Source organism: Bidens hawaiensis, unplaced genomic scaffold (assembly GCF_021521415.1).
Source record: "Bidens hawaiensis isolate Kalapana, Puna unplaced genomic scaffold, B.hawaiensis_p1.1 tig00008858_1, whole genome shotgun sequence".
NCBI classification, from domain to species: domain Eukaryota; kingdom Viridiplantae; phylum Streptophyta; class Magnoliopsida; order Asterales; family Asteraceae; genus Bidens; species Bidens hawaiensis.
This window is the reverse complement of record NW_027491639.1, coordinates 796054-808214: the sequence shown is the minus strand read 5'-3', so window position 1 is coordinate 808214 and position 12161 is coordinate 796054. Positions and strand designations below refer to the sequence as shown.

At 34.4% G+C, this 12161-nt stretch overlaps 1 pseudogene across 1 annotated transcript; it reads right to left on the bottom strand.

Annotated features, from left to right (window-relative positions):
* Positions 1–484: 484 nt before the first annotated feature.
* On the bottom strand, positions 485–3737 carry LOC143530182 (putative inactive purple acid phosphatase 2; annotated as a pseudogene). Its single transcript, XR_013134808.1, has 3 exons — positions 3174–3737; positions 2863–3127; positions 485–1813 (listed from the first exon to the last, which is right to left on the bottom strand). The product of XR_013134808.1 is annotated as a putative inactive purple acid phosphatase 2 (transcript).
* Positions 3738–12161: the final 8424 nt, after the last annotated feature.

Below are 12161 nucleotides of genomic sequence, written 5' to 3'. Positions count from 1 at the left end.
AGTATCACCTCTAGCGAGCGAAAAATTGATTATTAGTACGAAATGCTTTTAAAGTTGGCTGATGAAACCCGAGGAACAAGAAGTGCACAAACAAGTTTAAAACCCAAAACCGGTTCGGTTTGGGCAACAGAAGTCAACACAGTTTATGAATGGTAATTGATGTTAGTGTTGAGATCCAAACAACTGTAAATAAGTTACCGTTGACAAAAGTCAATTATTAGCGGTAACTAAGTTCCTGTTGACAAAAAACAAATCGTATGATTGCGTAACCAAAGGTCTGTATAACATTTGTCTAACCGCACGGGTTAGTTCGTTGGATCAACCAGTCTGATCAGTTCAATTGAAAGCTAAATAAACTCAACCAGACCAGTGACATAGCTAGTTTCGGATCAATTAGTCGATCTGGCTCTGAAAGTGAAAACAATGCTCAAAACCGCAACATTTTTTCATTCATCGTTACAAAACATATACTCTATTTACACACAAATGATCTCCATACCCAACATTAACAAAATCTGTAACTTAGATACAAACTAAACAAAACATAATACTATGATAACATAGTATTATGCTTCTTCAGTTGTCTTAAGTGGTATCCATTCCTTATTTGTAACAACTTCTTTCTTTGCACGTGACATTAATCCAAGTAAATATCCAACCAAAACACTAAATAATAACACACCTGCACCTTCAACATACCACAAATATGTTGTTTTTCCCACTTTACCCTTACCATCATCGTTACCGTTACTGTTACCCTCAGTAAGGACCATATTAGTAATTTTACCATTCACGACTTCCCCGTTCGCTAGTATCTCTACGCTATCATGCATCTCGCCATCATGGTTTCCGATATATGTAAATGTTAATTTTTCCTTGTTAGCGATGAGTTTGGTGTACCCAAACTCACCGCCTCGGTATATGGAGTACGCCGGTTGTGGGAATATTGGCATGTCTGGATGGTTAGACCTGGGCTCCCAGATAGGTTGCCAGTCCTGTCCAGCCATGCTAATAACCACATGTACCGGCCCACTCCCACATTTGTAATTATTTATTGGACAGAAACGTTCGTATCTGTGAACATGGCCCCACAGGGCCAGGTTCACTTTATTATCCACTAACAGTGGTTCCAGATGCTCGAGCATCTTTTCCCTTATCGGACGGTCTCGCACTTCGTTACTCGTGGTGTACATCGGTCGATGACCCTGGACCACAACGAACGGCGTTTTGACCCGGTCAACCGACTCCAGATCGTTTTTCAAAAACTCGTATTGTTTACTCCCTTTTAAAAAGTTTGTTTCCGTCGATAAATACACGAAATGAACGACGCCGAAGTTAAACGAGTAGTACAGGTTCCGAGTCGCTGGGGCCCGGGACCCGGTCGACTCGGACGAGTTTCCAGGCATGTGGAATTTCAAACTATACGGAACGCCACATTCGCCACCTCCGTCTTTCGCATAAATATACATGGCCCAGTCCGGTTTCCACGGCTGCAACGGCCAATCATATTCATGATTCCCGATGCAGACATGGTACGGGACTTGTGAGGCCACGGGCTCGATTTGGTTAAAGAAGTGGTCCCACACCCACGAGTAGCCACGGGCGTAGCTTATGTCACCAATGTGGGATATTAAAGCCGGTTTATCACCGAGTGCTTTATGGTTGATATACTTTCGTCTTGTGTTCGTATATACGTGTTGTATGGTGTTGCGGTTCCCATATCCCCGTATAAAAACGCTATCGTTTCAGTTGCGTTTTCGTCAGGTGACACAAATGTGAAAGTTTTGCTCCAACCACCAGCATCACTCCCCACCTGTAATACCAATTGCCAAAAGATATTATGTACATAAATATTAACACTTGCAGACACAGACTTTCTTATATGAGTATGCTCTGCTGTTAATGGCCGCTTAACGAGAGCCGAGCCAGCTTTAGCTTGAGCTCGAGTTCGGCTCGTTTAAGTGAAAAGTAATATTTTGAGTGGTTTTAGTGGAGATCATGCACCACATTAAGCAGGCTTATTTACAAATAAAACTAGATTATAACTTATTAATTTATAAAAAATAAAATTTGTTCTTGACTAAAACGAGCCAAACAAGCAAACAAAAGGCGAGCTTACCTCGGCTCGTTTAAGCCAGCTTGGCTTGACACGTTTATAATCGATCAGATTTCAAGCAAGCCGTTAACTTTTTGAGAGATGTGTTTCAAGATTCGGCCCTATTAAAGATCTAGCAACCCCTAATCGTCTGATAACCGGTAGACATTAAATTTAATATAATTAACCACTGCAAACGAGCTGAGTCGAGCCGCTCGCAAGCTACCTGGGAATTAGGATCAGAGTAATAAAAAGCTCGAAACGAGCCGAGCCCGAGCCTCAAATAAAGCTTGTTTAGTTATTGAGCCCAAGCTGAAGCCTTGTGTACTTTTAGAGCCCAGGCCAAGCTTTAGCTCATTAAAGGTACTAAACGAGCTCGAGCCAAGCTTAGGCTTATTAAAGGTACTAACTACTAAGCAAGCTCGAGCCAAGCTTAGGCTTGTTTAAGGTTTTTCTCAATATATATAAAAATAATTAAAAACGCATATAAACTAATTAACAACTAATAAACGAGCCAAGCCAAGCTTGAAAAAACGTCTCACGAGCCGACCTCAGGCTTGGCTCGTTTACACCCCTAATATAATCAATACCAATTTGGGGGTTATTTTGGATTGCCCGTAAAACCTAAACCGGATAACTGGTTATCGATGTTCTTTACGTCAAAGCAACTACTCGCAATCACAACATTAACATGAACACACTACGATTTTAATTACAAAAATTGGATTTTATTAATCCAAACTAACAGATCAACGACATATTATTACCTTATAAAAGTACCGCTTCCCGGGCTCCAAACCCACCACCACCCCATCATGCACAAACCCCGGATCCCTCCACCCGACACTACTATTCGCCGGCGCATCACACGTATCCTCCCTCTCGTATCTCTCCACCCGCGTCCCCACCTCCCGCTCCATCCCACCCGAACCCAACCCGTATCTCACCACACTCTCTCTCCCATCCCCACTCACAAACATCACCCTCATCTCACCCGCCCCACCCGTCAACGCCAAATGCACCTGGTCCGGATCCGGGTCCATGACCCGACCCGGACCTGGATTCATGACCCGACCCGGACCCGGATGATCCGAACCCGAATTATTCGGTTTCGGCTAAAACATGTTTGGGTTGGGGTAATGGGTTGCGGTCGTGGTCGAGGCGGGTCGGGACGATTTTGGACTCGGTCCAACGGAAGATCCGGATCTTGTATCCGGATCTTAGGTTGATGAAAGGAAGGGTGATGGAACCCGACCCGGATTGCCAAGCGGGTGAGGTGTTAAGATAGACATAACCTATGTAGTTTCTAAGGGATGAGTTGGGTGGTGAGTAGATACCGAGCCAGTCGAGTTGAGAAGGTGAGTTGACTCGGGACCAGGTTATGGTGAGTGAGTTGTTTGAGGTTGATAAAGAGGTTGTGGAAAGAGTGAGTGAAGGTTGTTGTATAGAGATTGATGGGGTTATGAATATGAAGAGAGTAAATAATAATAATATTATTATTATTATTGGTGAGATCATGGTGGAATTGAAGTTATTGTGAAGAAGATGATGAATAGATTTTATTTAAGGTTTTGATTGTGATGAAAGCAAGGTGGTTGGTGGTTGTTGTTGTTGTGTCAGTGTTTTTTTGACAGGAGTTGAGATGTGATTGGTGGATGCATAGGATGGTTGTACCTTGTACCAAAGATGCAGAAACCGGTTTAAAAGTCAAAACATGTTTGGGTTAAAACTTAAAACTGATTTGGTTTGGTCAATAAAAATCAAAACCGGTTAATAATCGGTTTTGGTTCGGATTAAAACCGGTTTCTTATCACGAAGGGTGATGTTGTAGGTCCCACTCTACACATAACGAAGGGACACACGGTATAAAATTAGAAAGTTTAACTTTAACAGCATATGCGTTCAATTTTATATCACGAAGACTATGTCTGACGGGCGTTGGATACCTAGATCAGTGCCAAATTAGCAAAGGGGATGTCAAACACCGTGTTGTGGGCGTCAAGGGCTCCTCCGTGAGTGTGGTAACGAGTGGTTGTTTTGAATTCCGACATATGTGTGTTGGATATGTTCCAGCCAATGAGAGGGGCAAAAGTGAGACTGGGGTGGCGTTTGGAGACCTTTCTCAAATGATCAGCCTAGTCTCTTTCTTTCACGTCATCTTTTAAATCACTAGGGATGAAGCATTAAACTGATTAAAGGTTATTTATTTATTTTTTCTTTCATATTCTACATCATTTAACTACATTTTCCATATCCTAGAGATTATATAAAAAACTAAATAATATCAAATTAACCAAGTCGTAGTTAAATTCAGACAAAATTGTTAAAAAATTGAAATTGTATTTGTCAAAAGGTTAATATTGAAATAGATTATCTTTATTCCACCAATGGGAGGAAGCTCACTATAGATGAGAAAACCTCTTGATGCAATTTGTAAACCCCTATTATTTGTCACATGCATGGCTGTAAAAATCCCGACTATACACCAATTAATCGTTAATCCTCATCTCTCGGGCCAACTAGCCACTAGTAATTACTATAACAACTATAACACTAGTAGATTTTGTGGACGTGGATGGATGTTGAAAATGTCATGTTAAATAAAGATGAATAAATAATAAAAAGGATTTTGAACAATTAATATTTTAGTTTCAATATGTCAATGTGTTTATATGAGTTAAGATAGTTATGCTCTTTGTTTTAAGTGTACTAAAAAAAATCCAAATTCAACCAAAAGAGCATCATATGTAGTTTATATATATGAGTTAAGAATTTAAGATAGTTATATACTTATGTTCATTGTATTAGTTGCGCTAAAAATCAGAACTCGACCAAAACAAATTTGAATTACCAATTCGAATTTGGTTTTGAATCGTGTTATCATCTTAATTGAATTTTAACAATTTATCAAAAATATAACATCAAAGTAAACAATTCAAAGACCGATTCTATAAATAGCAAATATATCAAAAAAGAATTAAAAATTAAAATTTTAACTTTTACCCCTTTTAACGAAATACACGGAATTTATTTCTTCCTTTCTATCAAAAAAACATCTACAAATTTTTTATCAAGAATTGAGCCACGTAACAAGCTGTGATTGTATCATGGATTCATGTCAACTTCTTTTAGAAAAAACATATGTTAATTTATGTTATTTGTTTAGTTCAGGTGTCGTAATTTAATACCGATCAAATTCACATCAATTTGCAGTCACACCGCACAATTTACCAACTAGCTATTCGTCGTTTTAAATACATCTTTTATCATAAGTCATGCAAACGTCAATATTGTTCTGTCCTTTCTTAATTTCCTTTTTGAGTTTATTATCATAATCAAAACGATGACAAAATTAATAGATACCAACTGAATTCGTATCACTATACAACACGTTTTTAGTTTAACTCCCTATGATTATCAACAAACTACACTCAAACAAACGATACGATAAACACAAGTATTCAAATAACAAATCCCAATTCAAACCCAATACATATTCACCATCACTTATAAATACCTCCTATTTTATTCTCACCATCATTCATCATTCATAATCTCCCTCCAACAAAACTTACAATACAAAAAATGAAAACCATTCACCGGAATATCCTCTTACCACTATTACTCCTCCACCTCTTCATCACCGGAATATTCCCAATGACTTCCATCCACCACCACACTCACCACCATTGCACCACCACCACCACCACCACACTCCACCGTTGTCTCCCACTGTTCCCGCCACTACCACCAAACCACCCACAACAAGAAGAAATCGATCCAAGATACGGCGTTGCAAAACGATTAGTCCCATCAGGACCAAATCCAATTCATCATTGAACCAATAATCAAATCTACGATATGGGTTCTTGTTAAAACTTGAAATCTTGGATGCCCATATCGTTTATTCGATCAAACTCGTTCGAATCCCGTCAGTTCGTTTCAAGTTCAAGATCCATAGTGAAGAAAAATAGTAGTACTTTTTATTTTTTTTCTTTTATTAATATGTTAATAGAAGTATAGGTTTATAATTTGAAAATAGGATTGTTGATTCGGTTCTTATTTTGTTTTGCAAAATAACATTATATGCATTTATATTATTCGTTAGCAAGCTTTAACTTAAGGGTGGGTGTTCAACGAATCAAATTTAGAGTTATTAAAAATAACCAAACCACATATACGATTTTTTACGGTTTACTCAAAAATAAACATAACAACATCAAACAAAAAAGTTATGAAAGAGAAAACTACATGTAACAAAAGTTGAGTCATAGCTTAAGTAATCAATATCAATTAGCAACACGTTGTATAGTTGATATTAGAAATGTTGATGACATGGTAGTTTTTTTTTTCAAACTGTGAACTTCTATAAACCAAAGTCGAAGCCGTAAAAAGACTCCACAACCCAAAGGAAGGGAAAAAAAAGAAAATAAAACAACTACATGAAACAATAATTACACCCATTGTGCCAATTTATCGTATACCTATTTTTCTTTAATAAAACCATTAACTTATCAACACAAGAAAAAAAATGAAAAATTGTATGTTTGTGTATGAAACAAAATAATACTATTTAGGGGACACATACATTTTTGTATCATTACGTATAAGGCCATCCGTAGTGCATCCGCGTTATGGCGTTTCGGAGCCATAACGCAGGAGGTCCTCCCCCCCCCCCCCCGGCTTTTATCACGCGGTGTTTTGGCCATGACGTTTTTACATAACGTTTTGGCCATGGCGTTTTGTGTGTGGAGAGGGGAGAGAGAGAGAGGAGAATATATGTAATCATTGAACCAATATATGTCAATGTGTTTATAAATCTATAACTACTATAATAACTATAAAAATGTAAATGTTGTTTTATTTTAACCGGAATGATATGTTTATATGTATACATGAATTATGATAGTTATGTTCTTTGTTTTAATTTTACTAAAAAAATCAAAATTCAACCAAAATAGAGCATCATATGTTTATATATGTGAATTAAGAATTTAAGATAGTTATGTTCTTATGTTCATTGTTTTAGTTGTACCAAAAATCAAAATTCAACCAAACCAAATTTGAATTACCAATTCGAATTTGGTTTGAATCAGATTATCATTTGAATCAAATTCTAACAATTTATCAGAAATCTAAAATCAAAGTAAACTATTTAATGATTACAAATAGAAGTAATACTAAAAATAATTAATAACTTATTTTTTATTCAATGATTGTAAATAGAAGTAATACTAAAAGTAAGTAATAACTTATTTTTTTCCCGTTTAACGAATTAAAAAGAATTTATCATCTTTCCTTCTCATAAAAACCATCTATAAATTTCGTATCAAGAAAGACACCATTTTATAATGTTAATTAATATTCAATACCTTTCATTTACACACAAGATTAAAATGATTGTTCGATGTCACGAAGTATGTATTCAAGTTTGATTGAGCCATTTTTGCATTAACGAAATTATTTTTTTTTATTTTATTATCGTGAAGTAATCGAATACACACCGAGTTTTTGTCAACTTGTAGCCACGTCATGCAAATTTTTACCAATCGACTACACATAATTTTAAATATACCTTTTATTATAAGTTACGTAAGTGTCAATATTAATCTTTCGTTTCCTAATTTATTTGAAATGAAATTAATGATAGTTTTTATATTATTTATCATAACCATAACCATAACCATAACAAAACCAACAGATATCATCTAAATTCGTGTCACCGTATACCACGTTTTAAACCCCTATGATTTTCAACCGATTACACTCAAACTCAAATACATGACACAAATATTCAAATAACAAATCCCAATTCAAACCCAATACATATTCACCATCACTTATAAATACCTCCTATTTTATTTTTATTTTCACCATCATTCCTCATTCATCATCTCCCTCCAACAAAACTTACAATTACAAAATATGAAAACCATCCACCGGAATATCCTCTTACAACTACTCCTCCTCCACCTCTTCATCACCGGAATATTCCCAATGACTTCCATCCACCACCACACTCACCACCATTGCACCACCACCACAACCACCCCACTCCACCGTTGCCTGCCACCGTTCCCGCCACTACCACCAAACCACCCACAACAAGAAGAAATCAATCCAAGATATGGCGTAGCTAAACAATTAGTCCCGTCTGGACCAAACCCAATTCATCATTGAACCAATAATCAAATCTACGATATGGGTTCTTGTTAAAACTTGAAATCTTGGATGCCCATGCAATGAAGAAAAATAGTAGTACTTTTTTATTTTTTTTTTCTTTTATTAATATGTGTATAGAAGTATAGGTTTATAATTTGAAAATAGGATTGGTGATTCGGTTTATATTTTTCTTTTCAATATAATAGTATATGCATTTATATTATTCCTTAACAAGCTTTAACTTAAGGGTGTTTAACGAATCAAATTTCTGAGTTAGTCGAGTAGAGTTATTCGAATATTAAAAAAATTTGAATTGAATCCGAATTCGATTTGGAAAAAACATATTTGAATTATGTTCATGTTCAGGTTAAAAACAAGAAAAAAAAAAGTATGTATGGTTGTGTATAAAACAAAATAATATTATTTAGGGGGGAAACATACAATTTTGTATCATTATGTATTTTAAGTAATTACAACAAACATAATTGAAAAGGTCACATGGTCTCTTCAACTAGGGAAAGTTCAACTTACTCGTGTAGATTTTGTTTGATGTGGATGGATGTTTAAAATGTCATATAAAATAAAGATGATTAAATGTTAAAAGGATTTTGAACAATTCACATTTTAGTTTCACTATATGTCAATGTGTTTATATTAGTTAAGATAGTTATGTTCTTTGTTTTAATTGTATTAAAAAATAATCCAAATTCAACCAAAAAAGAACATCATATGTTGTTTATATATATGAGTTAAAAATTTAAGATAGTTATGTACTTATGCTCATTGTTTTAGTTGTACTAAAAAAAGGCAACCAAATCAAATTTGAATTACCAATTCGAATGTGGTTTTGAATCGACTTTTAACAGTTTATATAAAAAAATAGTACACTATTCAAAGATTCAAAGACGGATTATATAAATAGTAAATATACTTAAATAGAGTTAAAAAACTTAATTTTTTCGGGTTTAACGAATTAAAATGAATTTGTCATCTTTTCTTCTCTTAAAAACCGTCTTTCGTATCAAGAAAGATATAATTTTATAATATTAATTAATTTCCAATTCCTTTAAATTACACAAAAGATTAAAATTCATGTTCGATGCCATGAAATATACATTCAAGTGTGATTGAGTCATTTAATAGACTTTGATTGTGTGAGTCAACTTTTCTGATTAATATTAAGAATTAGCTTTTGAACCCGTGAATTACACGGGATTTGTCAAATAATAAAAATAAAAAGATCAATTATCTAAAAGAAATGAACAGAATTATAGGTAAAAAGAAGATAAATTATATAATATAAACAATAGGAAGTTTAAAATCTCAAATTTGATTTTTCTATATACAACATTTGCAAAAATTGTTTTGACCAATTACCCGTGGATAACTATGATAAATGAAATGAGAGATTAGAGAATTAAAAAAGAAATTATAACCCACTTCTCAAAACTGATTTGTCTCGTGACCCATGGATATGTAGGATAAATAAGATGAGAAATTAAAGAATTGGAAATGAAATTATAACTCATTTGCAAAAATTATTATGGCTCATTACCAATGGATAGTTGAGATGAATGAGATGATAAATTAGATAAGTAGAAAGGAAATTATAACTCATTTGTCAATATGGTTTTGCTCCATAACCCATGGATAGGTAGGGTGAATGAAAAGACAGATTAGGCCTAGAATGAATGTGAGATTGTCACATCATTCTCATTATTTTCTTTTATTAGCATAGTTAGATTAGATTAGATTAGATTAGATACTAATTTGTTATATTTTTGGCATTGGCGATTCAATTGTTTAGTTCAGGTGTCGTAACCGAATACTAATCAAATTCACGTCAAACTCGCTTTACCGACCGACTACACATCATTTTAAATATACTTTTTAGCATAATTTTCATTTTGAGTTTATCATCATCTCATCATAACGAAACTATACATTAATCCCTATATGTTTTTCATCATATCATAACAAAATTAACAAATACCAACCGAATTCATGTCACTATGAAATACATATTAAATCCCTATATGAATAATATGATTTTCAATACATAAACTAATATAAATGACATGATAATAAACATCATATTCACCAACTCCTATAAACATCATACCTCTCACTCTTATTTTCACCACCACCATCATCACCATCTCCCTCCAACAAAACTTACAATTACAAAATATGAAAACATCCACCGGAATATCCTCTTACCACTATTACTCCTCCACCTCTTCACCACCGGAATATTCCCAATTACTTCCATCCACCACCATACTCACCACCATTGCACCACCAACACCACCACCCCCACCCCACTCCACCGTTGTCTACCACCGTTCCCGCCACCACCACCAAACCACCCACAACCACCACCACCACCAGAAGAAATTGATCCAAGATACGGCGTGGCGAAACGATTAGTCCCATCCGGACCAAACCCGCTTCATAACTGAAGCAAATTCAAATCTACGATATGGGTTTTTGTTGAAATTCAAAATATTGGATACCCATATCAAATTGAGTTCGAATTCCATCAATTCATTTCAATTTCAAGATCCTCTGTTTCTGTCTTTATACCAATTCATCTCAATTTCTTCAAAAACTGAACTAATAATCAAATATACGATATGGGTTTTTATTAAAACTTGAAATCTTGGATACCCATATCGTTTAATTGATCAAATTGAACTTGAATCCCATCAATTCATTTCAGTTTCAAGATCCTCTGTTTCTGTCTTTATACCAATTCATCTCAATTTCTTTAAAAACTGAACCAATAATCAAATCAACGATATGGGATTTTGTTAAAACTTGAAATCTTGGATACCCATATCGTTTAATCGATTAAATTCATTTGAATTCCGTCAATTCTTTTCAATTTCAAGATCCTCTGTTTTTTTCTTTTTTACAATTAGTTCATTTTCTAGCCTAATTTTGTTGAATTTGAATCACAATTTCCATCCTTGTTATTGAATTTGAATTCCGAAGTTTTAGTATATAAACAGAGAGCTATGAATATTGGTGTGGAAGCAGCAAAAACAAGAATGGAAATAGTGATGAAATATAGTAGTACTAAAGGCAATAGAAGTTGTACTTTCTTTTTTCTTTTTTGGTTTTTTTTGAAAAATATGTTTATAGAATTATAGGTTGAGGAGGTGTCAAGAGAAGTCCATGACTTGCATTAAATTTTCAGGCTTTTTTTCTCATGAGGAAGGTGGTAGCTCAATTCAATGGGAGGTTGGTTGTAGTTTATAAACTTTGAGGGGTAAAATAGTACTTATGGTTATTCAATTGCTTAATATTGTTTGACTTTGTTAATGTATATAATTGTCTTTGAAGTTGTAACTAACAAGTTACATGGTTGTGTATGATTTGGTTCGGTTTTTAGCTCAAATCAAATCGAAATTTGCGTTTTAAAGCTTTTGAAAAGCGACCAGTTTTTGTAAATTTGGTCTTGTTTAATCGTTTATAAATGTTGGTTCGGTTTTCTTTAATTAATCAAAAAATTGAATTGAATTAAAGATTTAAAATTTTCAATTTTTCAAATAAATGATTAAAAAGTTTTGGGTTAAAACTTAGCATAATTCGGTTATGATTTGATTAATTCAGTTATATGTTCACCCCTACGTACATGATACAAGATTAATTAATACGTGAGTTTATGTTATTCATGTACAATATATCTGAATTATATTATTCTTTTTTTGAAAATTGACTTTCATTAAAAACAAACACAACCAACGACTCTCACCAAGACGGAGAAAGACGCTGAAATCCAAAAACCAAAACCAACAATCACGTTACATCAAATAAACACCAACTTTTCCAATCCACTACCCCTATCTTAGATCTATTTTTGTACCAAAGAAAACCCAAAGATTTTATATCCGCAACC